Raw genomic sequence first — 13,508 nt, 5'->3', positions numbered from 1 at the left:
TTCGACGTTCTCGTCAGACTCCTCTCCTGAGAGTTATATACTGTCCCACTAAGGCCTCAACTCCTGCCGAATGTGAAGCATTTAGGCAAGAAATGCTTTAACCGTACCTTCTAAAGCCGGTAAGGAAAGGGCTCGAGCCAAATCCTGGGCGCCCTCGAGCCTAGAACAAAGGCCAGATCCTCATCGAGAGCCGTTGATGCCAGCTGCGCCATCGAAGTTGAAAACGTCTTCGTCGAAGACATCGGTGAGTCCTCTGGCTTCAGCCTCGAAATTTTCAAAGCCTTCGACACCTTTATCTGACAAAACATTCACTCCTTTACCAATAAAGGATTTCTTTAAATGTCGGACCTCTATTTATGAGGACAATTAGCCATCTGATAATGATGCGCCCTTTGGTTTGCAGTATGCTCAGAGTAGTCCAGACTGAAAGATCTATATGAACATTTGCAGACAGCCAGTGGAGTGGACACTTCACCAGAATTAGAATTTGGAAAGCCTGAGTCAGATGAACATGCTGATGCCCCTTATAGGCAGTTGATGACCAGGGTTGTGGATTACCTGGGATCAAACAAGATGACCTTGCAGACATCCTAGATAAAGGTCATCAAAAGGATCCCATCTTACATTTTCACATTGCTCTTCAAAAAAGAATAAGTGCCAATTGGGAAGCACTGGAGTCCAGTCCAGCATTAAATAAGAACTTGCAAAGAAAATACTGCCCTTCAAGTAGTGACCCCAGCTACTAATCAAAACACCCTACCCCAGATAGTCGGGTGGTGCAGGCGGCAACCGCTTCATTGAAACCGGCAGCTTATCTGACAATCCCACCAGATAAGGATGATAAAAGGGTAGATGTCTGGTCAAGATAGGTATTTTCTGCTGGGAGCATGGCTCTTAAATCAGCCAACACCACATGTGCCTTAATAAAAGTTTTTTTTTTTACTGTGCAGTTAGTCACTTAAAAGGACTTTTTACACACTGTACATCTCACAATTAAATTCACAATCATTTGTATAGAAAAGCATATATAAATCAAAAAAATAAAAACTAGGAATAAAACAGAAATACATAAATGAAAAAAATTCCATACTTACATTTCTTATATTTTTTCTGATTACAAAGAAATTCTTCTGAAATTCAATTCATTTAAAAGTTTTAACAGTGCAATAGACAACAAAATCTCTTTTCCAGCTGAGACCCTGTGCCAAAAGTCCTGCATTGAAATCCGGTTTATATTATGAACAAAGAAAAATATTTTTCTCGAAGTGCCAGTGTTGCTGTACATGATGTTAACAGGTGTTTCATGTCTTGCAGGAGCCCTTCACCACACAAAGTACATTAACCGGCACAGTGTTCTAGTTTTTCCCAGATTGGTAGGGTTTCATTAGTTTTAATCTGAATTAAACAGAAACGCAATAGCTCCGCACGCCAGGTGGGATTGGTGATTCTTCTAATATATGAAAGCACATATTTACTTGATTTTTCACATAGAGAAAAGTATTTAGCGTTCTTCAAATTACTAAATGAGGCTCTAGTTTGTACCCAGTCTGGGCGCATAAGAGCATGCTTCACCTTATCAGGATTTTCTATTAGGGTCCTACTAATGCACTCACAATTTCTTACGACCTGTTCGGCATCATTTTGAATATTCAACATATAGACATTTTGCTGCGTGAAAAGATATTCATGGATATTCTCATACATAGAATGCTCCTTAGGGATATTAACAGTCTGTAGAGGGCGAGTACCTCACAGTCAAAATAAGACTGTAGGGACTGCAGGCATAACTCATACCTCAACCTTGAGATGGATATCGACAGAGGCAGAGATGATGCCTTTTTCCATAAGCTACCTTCGAGCCGGTCCCAGTTGACATTGCGGCACTATTCCATGCCATATAAAGTGGCCGGCTCAATTTTGCCTTTATACTATTTTATTAAAGGCATAAGCGAAAACCTACAGAACACATTTAGGAGTTTTTGATTTTACACATATATTGATCTGTTTTGCTTTTGAGTTCCACTGCTAAGTCTTGCACTGACTGGATCTCAAGTTAAATCCTAGATATTTTACTTTTTTTCAATTGGGATTACTTGATTTTCTATTGTCCAGTGTGGTTTTGGTGTTCTCTTAGTTAATTTACCGAACATTATTGCACACAACCTGGTAGGATTAATTAATCAGGTGTTGTAGTCCTACACAAGTGTTGTCAATGAGGGCAACATCATCGGCATAGTCCAAAAACTGAAGTTTGCATTTGCCTAAAGTGGGGGAAACAAAGGTGTAATTTTGCAAAAAAGAGGGTAAGTCGGCAAGGTATAAATTGAAAAGAAGGGCAGCTAGTAAGCAACCTTACCTTACTCCTTTAGCTGTTGATCTAGTGGGATATAGGTCACCCGATAGATTTAGTCTAACCTGGATTGATGTATGTTTTTTTTTACGGCAATAATAATTTGCAGCAGGCCCTAAGGAATATTCCATTCTTTTAGTTTTTGCCAAGTTTTCATACACTCTATGGGACTGCATTTCGAGGATGGCTGAGCATATTCCGGAAGGGGAGGAAAGAGACGGTTTCTTGACTGTTATTGAGGATGGCAAGGAAGCCATGTGCGAGTCTCTTCAGTCGGGTCTGGATTCTGCTGACAGTATCAGCAGAGCCATGGCAGCAAACACCGTAATTCGCAGATTTGCGTGGTTAAGGAACTCTAGATTTGCACCAGAGGTGCAATCCAGACTCCTTACCATGCCTTTTGACGGTTCTCATCTTTTTGGCAGCAAAGCTGACGAAAGCCTTGAGAAGCTACAGACCTCGAAGGCAGCAGCCAAATCTTTGGGTGCCCCTATTAGGCAGCCTTAGCCTTTTCACCACAATGGACCGTCTTGGAGGGGTACATTATTTCGCTACTACTCCTCAGTTGGAAGAGTGAGAGGACTGGCTGGTCAAAGAGGCCAAAGAGGATTTCATTGTGGTGGACGAGGGAGAGTTGCAAAGTCCGCTCAAGCAGCAGCATCTTTACCAACAGCCACTGCTTCAGCCGCCTCAAAACCTCTTTGAGGGCTTGAGTCATGATACCCTTGTGGGAGGCAGACTGTCTCAGCATCTGAAAGAATGGTGAGATATTACTTCGGATGCTTGGGATTTAGAAACCATAGCCCAACGTTACTTCCTCCCCTTCATTCAGAGACCTCAAAACCATCCACCGGGAGCCATTCTTTGAAAGTTCCAGATCCGTTCCTTGTGCAGGAAATTCTGACCCTGCTAGAAAAAGGTGCAATCAAACCTGTAGCGGAGAGGCACAAAGGATTGTATTTTCTATATTTCCTAATTCCCAAGAAGGACCAAGGACTGAGACCCATATTGGACTTGAGATACTTGAACAAGTTCTTCAGGAAGGACAAGTTCAAGATGGTCACACTTTCTCAGATCCTTCAGGCCCTACAACTCCAGGATTGGATTGTGTCATTGGACCTTCAGGATGTTTATTTTCATGTGCCAATCCATCTCAAGCACAGAAAGTACCTGAGGTTCGCCGTTGGCGGTTCTCATGATCAGTTTTGAGTTCGGCCATTCGGGCTGACTTCCGCCCAAGGGTTTTCACCAAACTGATGGCAGTGGTGGCAGCAAGTCTCAGGAGAGGGGGGACTCGCGTCTACCCCTGCTGATCAGGGTGCGTTCTCCCGAACAAGTCCTGCATCATCTCAACGTCACCTGCCACTCTTCACAGACTGGGCTTCTCCCTCAACTGCAAGAAGTCCCACTTGATACCATCTCATAAGCTCAAAGTTCATCTGGGCTGCACTGGATACATCCTTGGGTAAGAGCTCGCTACCCGAAGTGAGGGCTCAAGACATTCTGCAGATGGTCTCCAAGTTTCAGAGTGCCCAGCGTCTCTCGGCCTTTGACTTTTTGAGGTTGCACAGCCTTATGGCACCCTGCCAGAGGCTCGCCTGAGAATATCCCTTCAATGGGCTCTCAGGACACAATGGTCTCAATTCTCGGGCAACATGTCAGACTTACTTCAGGTTCCAAGCAAAGTCGCAAAGGATCTCCTGTGGTGGGTTTACGAGGACAACATTCGGAAGGTAGCACCATTTTGGCAACCATAGCCAGAGATAACCGTAGTGACGGACGCCACACTCACGGGTGGGGAGCCCAAGCCAATCTGACAATCAACGGTTGTTGGTCTCCATCGCATTCATAACTACACATAAATCTTTTGGAGCCAAGAGCATTCAGATTGGTGCTGAAGGCTTTTCTGCCCTCTGTAAGGGGAAGATATTTCCTGATAATGACGGACTACACAGTGGCCATGTACTACTTCCACAAGAGAGGTGGTGTAGGGTCACTACCACTGTGCACAGGGGCAATGCAGCTCTGGTTCTGGCCAATACAGGAAGGAATCTCTCGATCAGCAGTTCACCTAGTCGGAGAGAAGAACACGGCGGGAGACGCTCTGAGCAGGCAGAGCACAGTTTCACATGAGTGGGAACTAGCTCAGTAAGTCCTTCGAGAGATCTTCACCCTTTGGGGAACCCCTCAAGTGGATCTGTTTGTGATCAGTGTCAACCGGAGGTGCAAGCTGTTCTGCTCCATGGAATTTCCCCCGAGAGGAGCTCTAGGGCACGCATTTGTGGTGGACTGGGAGTTTGCACTCCTGTACGTGTTTCCGCCAGTCCCTGTCATTCCTCACGTGATCAGGAGATTGAGAAAGTTCAGGAAATACATGATCCTAATTGCCCCGGATTTGGCCAGGAGGACATGGTTCTCGGACCTTCTGGACATGTCCATCTGCCCTCCAATACGTCTTCCACAAAGAGAGGAGGGTTGGGGGTTCTCCAGGCAGAGGTCAAGACACTCAGCCTTCATGCATGGTTTCTGAGGGGCTGAGGTATAAAGATTGGGACCTCCCGGATGACGTAATGGAGATGTTGCTTTCGGCCAGAAGCCCAGCAACAAACTCTTTGTACCGTTGCTGTGCAGGGACAGAATGTGGACACTTTGATATGCAAAGCACCAGAGGTGTTCTTCTTTCTGCTGCACTTAGCCAATCTGGGGCTCCAGGTTGGGACCATTAAAGGCTGTTTGGCGTCGCTTTCCATCTTCAAACGTTCGTCTGAGGAAATTTCATATTTGCTGATAAACTTTCTGAAGGGACTCACTAATGTATTCACTCCATCTCCCTTTCAGGTTCCCGTTTGGGCCCTTAATCTGGGTTAAACATTTCTTATGTGTGCACCATTTGAATCACTCCATTCTTGTCCATTAAGGTTACTAACGTTCAAGACCATCTTGTTGGTAGCACTAACTTCAGCTTGTAGAGTGAGTGAATTGCAGGCACTACCCTCTAAACCACCATTTGCAGTATTCCACAAAAACAAGTTTGTCCTGAGGGGGGTTAAGCCTTCATTTCTACCCAAGGTTTTTTCAGACTTTCATTTAGGATAAAAGATTGTGTTACCCACTTTCTATCCTCCACCTCATCCTGGCAAGGATGAGGAGAGGTTGCACAGGCTTGATCCACGTAGGGCTTTGAGCTTCTACATTTCAAGGTTCTCAAAACCTCATCTGGATGGCCAACTATTCATAGGTTATACGGGTCAAAGACTGGGCAGGCTGTAACAAAGCAGACCTTATCCAGATGCATCATTCTAGCTATTTCAGAATGCTACAGGCTCGCCGGCAAGAATCCCCCAGATGAATTGAGGGCCCATTCCACTAGGGGCATGGCTACTTGTTCTGATTTACAAAGAGGTATTCCTATTAAAAACATTTGTGAGGCAGCTATGTGGCCTACAATACACACTTTCACTTAGCATTACTGCCTTGATTCTACCCTAAGTCAGGATGGAAGCTTTGTAAAAGCTGTCCTCCATTCTGTTCATGGAAACCATTGATAGCAAAATTCTTACTCCCTCCTCCAAGACGAACACTGCTTTGGGAGTCCATCAAAGATGAGGAATACCTGGGAGGACACAATCCATTTGAAGAACAAGTTACTTACCCCTGTTAACGTTCTTCTTTCGACTGGATGTTCCTCCCACGTATTCCTCATCGCTTTCCCAGCCTACACTTCAGTAGAATTTCCCATAATAATTTATTTTTTTGTAATTTTTTTAAAATTAAAATGTTTTAGTTTATTACAAACTTTTCACTTATAAGTATTGCAGTTTTCTTCATTGAACAGAAACTGAAAATAAGAACAAAAAGATAAAGAAAGGCAAAAGAAGAAAAGGAAAAGGAAGGAGAATCGTGTTCTCGGTCTGTGAAACCAAATGAATCAAATAGTAGTCCATGAATCCTCCTTTTGGTTCTCTAGTGATCTATTGTCCAGTCCCAACACGTTCTGTAGGAATTGGACAACTGTAAAGATTAGATTATTTTCTCGTGCGTTCATTAGTAGTGACCATAGAATATCCTTATCCATATGTTGGATGGAAATGTTAGTATTTGCCAAAAATTAGCCTTTTTTCATCAGTTCTGGACATACCATTAGTAGATGGTGTATTGTTTTTGGGACTTTGCTGTTTTTGCAGAATCAGCAATGTTGTTCTGTCTTTGGAATTTGCCAGGCCATAGCTAATTGTTCTCTAGTTGCTAGAGTATTAAGCCGAATTTTCATATACATGTACCATACAATCGGGAAACTTTTCCATGTACTTTGGTATCTCATTAATCGATCGTATATCAGATTGGCATTGGAGATTTCTGCAGTACAAGGTTTTGGTGTGCGTCTTTTCGTGAGTATTTCAACTGATATGTCTTCGATCTCTAGCTGTCGTAAGTAGGTATTCTTTCCATAGTTGAAGGACTGCGTTATTCATGGCCGTAGGATTACATCTCAAAATTTCGATTGCTGGTATGTTCTCTTCAGTCAGAAGTTTTCTTTTCTTAGTTGCTTCCATGTAACTATTGATGATAATGATTGTGTAGCAATGTCGTGCCGAATTCTCGTCATTGGATACGAGTCAGGTAGGCTTGGAATCTTTCTCCAGAACATTGCCTCCAATCTTGTCCAGTTTTTGGGTTGTATATAGATCATTGCGTCACTTCCATAGGTGATTGCCGAAATCACTTTCTGATTGTAGAATGACATGATAGGCTTGATGAGAATTTGCCAAACTTCCGGTGGAGGACACATCCTTGCCTAGCTAGGCTTTGCGTTTTTCCTTCTAGGGTAATGAACCATTGTTTTTCTATTTTCGATTGATTTGTCGTAATGCCAAGATATTTAACGGCTGACACTTCCTCTAGGCAGATTTCATCAATTGACAAGTTCAATGGCCTCTGCTTCCTGAAGAGATGTTTTACCAGGGCCATTACTTTGGTTTTAGCAATATTAATGCATAAATCGTTTGCCTTCATATAGACCCCCATATGATGCAGGCTCTGTTGTAGCCCTGAAGTTGTTTTGTCCAGTACGATATCATCATCGGCATAAATCAGTGCTGAAACTGCGATGGAATTCAGTTTCGGGGGGGTTTAAGGCCGGATTGCTTAGGTGTTCTTCAGAATCTGCTGTGTACAAGTTGTAGAGGGTAGCTGCCAAGGGGCATCCCTGCTTTAGACCCTCTGTTGTGGTTATGGGAGGAGTAGTTAGACCATCCTTCGATAGCCTTGCCGCGATAGACGTGTTAGAGTAGAGCAACTTGATCGGTTCTAAGATATTGGTCGGGCAGTTCCATGCTGTTAGCTTCTTCCACAACTTTGATTGAATCGAGTCAAACGCCATATGAAGGTCTATAAATGCTGTATAGACCGTTGTTCCAACATTGGGCGTGAAGCCCATTTGGCGTATTGCAAATCGTTTGGTTTTCGTGCCCCACTCCTTCAGTTTTTTAAGTAGTATCGTAGCAAAAATGTTACCCAATGGTAAGTAATGCAGTAGGTCTGAAATTCAACATGTTATCTTGTGGTCCTTGTTTGAATATTGGGATTATAGTGGCTGTTTGCCACGATGGAGGAATTTGGTTGAGTTTGTTTATCGTCTTTCATAGTTGCATTATAAAAGTGATCCAGAGGTCAGCGTTCTGTTTTAAGCTTGAATTTGAAAGACCGTCGGGTCCTGGGGCTCAAGAGGTATCCAGTTTACAGAATATCTCTGATAAATCCTGCTTGTCGCAGTAAATCTCCCATTTCTTGGTAGGAGTCTATTCTGTACCGATCAGAACTGTAGAGCGATCACTATACAGGTCAGTTAAGTGCTGGATCCATCTCTTTTTGGTGACGTTTGCCATCCGTGCTAGTTGTTTACTGTCATTGTTGTTTAAGAGATTCCATAGAGCTCTTGGATTATGGCTCTTATATGTCTTCATAATGGCTTCTGCGTCATCTTGGGCTAGTGTTACACAATAGGATTTCCTCCAGTTCGCGTAAACTTGTTTTAGTTTTTCCTCTGCACGCTGTGTGACATTCCATTCACAGTTTTTATTTTGCGTATGGCCTTGCCCAACTTTTTTTTCCGTGCAAGCTCAACATTCTAGGAGTGTTTATGTAACTTAATACAACTAGTCTTGTTCGGTTTTTGGAAGGGGATCAGAAAACCTTCATAGTTGGGTTTATCTGCATCTGTCGTCGTTGGTAGTTGGATACGCTTCGTCACATCACATGTTTGTGCATAGGTCATGCATAGTCTGAGATTTTCACCAATGACTTCTATCTGTGGGCATGGGCCAAACTTGCTGGATTCGCCCAGGCCGTGTCCTTTAACAGTTAGCTGATGGTGATCACTTCTTGTTGTCAACTCGCTCGTTATTTTCGTAATTGTTTCTATTATCTCTACTGATATATATAGTCTATTATAGCCGTTGAGTTGCCTCACACCACGTCGGTAGAATTACATTCGAGTGATCTTTAGGCTGGTCAACTTCTCAAAGGTTTCGCATGCTGATTTCTTTCTGCCACCTCTTAGCGCGGATAGATAGGTCTGCATGCTCCATTTGTTCTCCAAGCTTTGTGAATAAGTGGATATTTAAATTGCCACAGATAATCAATTCCGCCTGTTGGTACTCTGCAATTATTTCATCAATAGTTAGGAATACCCCGTCTAGAAACATGTTGGTGTTCAGATTTGCGGGGTTCCAGTATACATTCATAATGGATATCAGTCGGTCAGTTTTCTTCACACTGTTGGTATGTTGATTTTGCTGGATTTGGACTATGGTGTTTTGCGTCCATGGGTAATGTTTTTATTGCTTTACGTAGACCATAGTGGTGAGGTTGTGTTCAAGGTCAGCAGTCCCGCCGGAGGTCTTCCATGTGTTCCTTTTATAGCAGGGTTCACAAAAGTAGTGAAACCATCACAGCTTGGTGTTTCCATCAGCCAAGTTTCTTGTAGGCAGATGATGTTAATTGATTCTAGTTCCAGTAGTGGCTGATTGAATAGGTGGCTGTTCCCCCTTGTGTTCCAAGTACATAAGGGCCAGTACATTTCTTTTTTCATTGGTGGGTATGACAAGGATGATGCATCTAGGGTAGTGTTGGACGAGACTTTATCATATTCGCGGTGAAACGGGTAATTTTCAACATCTTGGGAGATTTTACTTTCTGCTAATACTGGTGGTAATTCATACTGCTCAGGTGTTGCATAGGTTGATTCATGTCAGACATTCTTCCGTTGCCCACCTCTGCAGTTCTCAGTTAATGCGAAATTAGCTTCTTTCCTTCTCCAGGTCGACGCCTTCACTTTCTCTTGTGGTTAAATTTGGTTACAGCTGGATCCCAAAATCAGTAGGACTTTTTTTTTTTGCGAGAATATTTTTTCCATCGCACATCTGTCCCATAATTCCAGTAGTGATCTGTCTAATCGAGAATGGTCTTCAAATGTTACAAGCTTAATATCTCTGGAAGTGATTGAATTCAACTGGGATATTGCTTGTAATAATAAAAGGGTGTTAGTTCTGTTCAGTATAAGCCGCTCATTCTTACAAGTTAGGTTTTCTATTTGCAGGCTATAGTGGCTTCGATCAGGTATGGGGTTTTCAAAGTCAGGGAGGGAAATGTGTTCTTCAGATTGTGATCCCTCCTCTGTATCATCTCTTTGTGGCTGCGTTTCTTTTCAGTGGTCGTTTGATGTACGGTGTCTTTGATTCTGGATTGTCGAACTCTCATTCTCAGATGCCGACTTGCTCTGGTTTCCAAGTGGGTTCTTTGTATGATATTCCATGAATGATGTAGTTTCATCTGTCAAGGAGTCGTCTGAGATATCTTCACACTTAAGTTCAAAGCTCTGTTGTGTGCGAGCTGTATGTTCATCTACGATTATTAAACTGGAATCATTCATTGAGATGTTGTTGCGCTGTCCAGCATCATCATGTTGTTCAGTGTGTGGCGCCTCTAAGTTCTCCTCTGTGTTCTCATCAATGAGGTTGGGATTTATGGTCGTCTGGCTTGCATCATTCTTTTTCGTTGGTATGCTACTTATCTCTTTGGTTCTGCCTTGCGGATAGTAGTCAGGAACTGGTTTGGTTGAGTGCACCACTGTTTTTTTTATTGTGCGTAAGAAGGTTTGTGAACGCGTTTGTTTAGTTGTTATGGGTTTGGTTTTCTTTTGTGGTTTACCATTTTGAGTCTTCACAAGTTTTAGTTGATGCAAATATTTGGAAGATCTCATTACCCGCTTGAACTGCAGGTTTTGTCGTATGCGATACAATTGTGGGTTGCGTTATAGAAAAATTGCCAATACCACCAGTTGAAGATTGCATCTCTTTTGAAGCTGCAGGAATAGTCAGTGTAGTTGTGATCTCTGCAGTACTTCCAGGGCTAACTTCTGGGTGTTTCTGTTGGTGCTGTCTCACTTGCATCCAAGCCATCACTCGTCAATCTGTTTTTCTCCTCTCGGTCTCCTCTTGAGATTTCAAATAGTCTCTGTTGCCATGTCAATGATTGGTCAGCTTCAGAGTCCAGTCTTTTTTCTATTAAGTTTATGAAGTTCCCCATATATACCTGCTTTGAATGGATTAGAGCTAGGAGCGTCGCTTGATCGTGAACAGTATCTTTAATGTGTTTATGTAATTTGAGGAAGGGAATCATGGATTGTGATACAACTGCTATCAGCATGTTTTGTAAATCCATCATTGTTGTCGTAATTCTTGGTTGATTTGCTTCATCATAGTCTAGGTTCTCAAGCTGCGGGGTTTGGGTATCATGTTTTGTCTTTACCTTTATTGCATTCAGTTTCTGGTTTTTGTGTTGAACAGGTGGTGTATAGCAGGACTCTTCAAAGTCATATGAAAAATGATTGGGTATGTTTTCCTTATCAGAATTTAGCTTGATTTACTGACGTTTGTTTGTTGGCTCTTGTTCATACTTGTCAAGGTATGCTTCTCCAATGGCGTGGAAGTCGTTTCCTGTAAGTTCCTTTCTTGATTCATAGTCGTAGTTAATAGATTGTGGTTTACCAACGGGGTGGAGGTCGATTCAGGGTGTCTTGACATTGAGATGTTGCTGAATATTTCCTTTAGTTTTTCGACGCTGTTCATTATAGATTTGATCTCAGTAATATCAAGTGATAGCCTGGCAGCTGTGGGGTTCCTTCTAGATAAATGATGTTAGCATGATGTTTGCTCTGCACTGTAAGAGCGTGGGTATTGAGCCATTTTAACTTCGCTGGTTTCGCCTGTTCCTTCTTTGAGATGGTCGTTAGCGAGGTTCGCACTGGTTGATTCTGGTAGATAGTTGCAGTCCGTTCTTGCTTGGGGCTTTCTAGTAGATGTTGCTTTACTTCAGTTTCTTGTGGCTTTGAACAGTTTGGCTCCAAGCCAGGGATGACTGAATTCTCGCTATCTGAGGGTGTGAGGTCTAACGTAGCATGTGTCTCCCTTATTGGTGTCATTGCGGTTACCGCTTGCAGTTCAAGTTGTTGATCTGTGAATGGTCCTGCGCATATCTCTCAGGGAGGAGCTATACACGGGTAAGGTTGTCCCTTCTCTAGGGTTAGTGGTTGCTGCTCCTCGTCTGTCATCCCATGTCCTCCAGTATCTTCACATATATTCTTTGTGTTGCTTTACTTGTTGCAGGAAGCACTCGCCAGGTGCAAGTCAGGTTCACATGTCTCAAGGTGGTCAGCACTCGTTGGTCGCGGGAGTTGGCTGAGAGTGGCCACCTCAGTCACTGGGTTATTTGATGTTCCTTGTTCCCAGTGCGCGGTGGCAGGCTCTGGGAGTTGTTCCAGCTGTCGATTGGTCGTAGATTTGTTGTGCACCTGTAGCAAAAGAGGTGCATCGTGGTGCACGTAGCAGTCATTCTCCTCTGCTTTCGTTGTTTCAAGCAGTGCTCTTTTTTTATGTATGGTTTGTTCCAGAGTTAGCTGTTTAAGCTCAGTTGCGGTAGTGGCAGGCTAAGACATTCCCAACTTGCTGCGTAGTCCTGTTTTAGGACCCGCAACGGTCTTTGGGGATTTGGGCGTCATGTTGCCAGGCAGTTTCTGGTATTTCCATGCTAGGCACTTTCCGGCGAACAGGAAGCAGGGGCCTGCTGTCGCCAGAAGGCGGGGTCGCTGGCGAGCAGAGTCGAGGGGCTAGTACCAACAGTCTCCTGCAAGCCGCGTCTCAGTTAGTGAGTCCTGCTAATAGGGGGTGGGAGACTAGTGCTGGCGATTAAGAACAAAGGGTAGGTTCCCTGCTGTCTCTCGTGCCAAGCGGATTCCGCAGTGAGGTGCGTTTGACGTGTTGTGGACGTTGTAGCTGGCTGGTGATATACTGGCGATCAAGATCAAAGGGTGAAATCCCTGCAGTCGCTTGCGTGCCAAGTGTATTCCGCACTATAAACTCTCCCAGTTCTAGTGCTTACCGTCGTGGGAAAGAGTCAATTGGGCATTTATGCATGCAATATTCAGGAAGATAGAAGAGAGGTCACACAAGCAGAATGCTGCTCACCTTAGATTCAGCTTTGGTTCAATAGTAAGAATCCGTCTCAGCAGTCATTCCGGAAGGGATGTTTACAGCTGGGTGTTGTCTCCTGCAATTCGTAGCACCTCAGAAGTACTATGACAAGCAGTGATTGTCAGGGCGATCGTTGTTCTGGCCGTAAAAGTTAGCACCGCGCCTCAAACACCTTCCAGGTTCACAGAATGCCCAATGTCCAAAGCCAGGCCGCAGAGCTCAAAGACTCAGCAGCCGGCTCCACGGCCCACTTTGCAGAATGAAGGGATTATGTACTGATGCAGGCTGGGTAGATTATGGTAATAGAAAGAGGATTGGAAGCACAATCACAGTGATTGCAGGTTCAGTGAGTAGAAACGCAGCAGTTGCAGACCCAAAGAGACTGCGTCTGACTCCACAGAATGAAGGGATTATGTACTGATGCAGGCTGGGTAGATGATGGTAATAGAAAGAGGACTGGAAGCACAATCACGGTGATGGCAGGTTCAGTGAGTAGAAACGCAGCAGTTGCAGACCCAAAGAGACTGCGTCCGACTCCCATACTATTACAGCTTTCACTCCTTCAGATCCTAGTACGGTCAAACCGTGTTGATGCGGGTAGGTCTACTTGAGAATGACATGAAAAAACA

The 13,508-nt window shown here is 43.7% G+C and overlaps 1 protein-coding gene across 2 annotated transcripts in view; it reads left to right on the top strand.

Annotated features, from left to right (window-relative positions):
- Positions 1-13,508, top strand: part of ATP9B (ATPase phospholipid transporting 9B (putative)) — a 3,609,114-nt gene that overhangs the window by 1,800,451 nt on the left and 1,795,155 nt on the right. The window lies entirely within an intron of this gene.

Source organism: Ambystoma mexicanum, chromosome 5q (assembly GCF_040938575.1).
Source record: "Ambystoma mexicanum isolate Mex_15411 chromosome 5q, UKY_AmexF1_1, whole genome shotgun sequence".
NCBI classification, from domain to species: Eukaryota; Metazoa; Chordata; class Amphibia; order Caudata; family Ambystomatidae; genus Ambystoma; species Ambystoma mexicanum.
The sequence above is the reverse complement of the archived record's forward strand: the minus strand, read 5'-3'. Positions and strand labels throughout refer to the sequence as shown.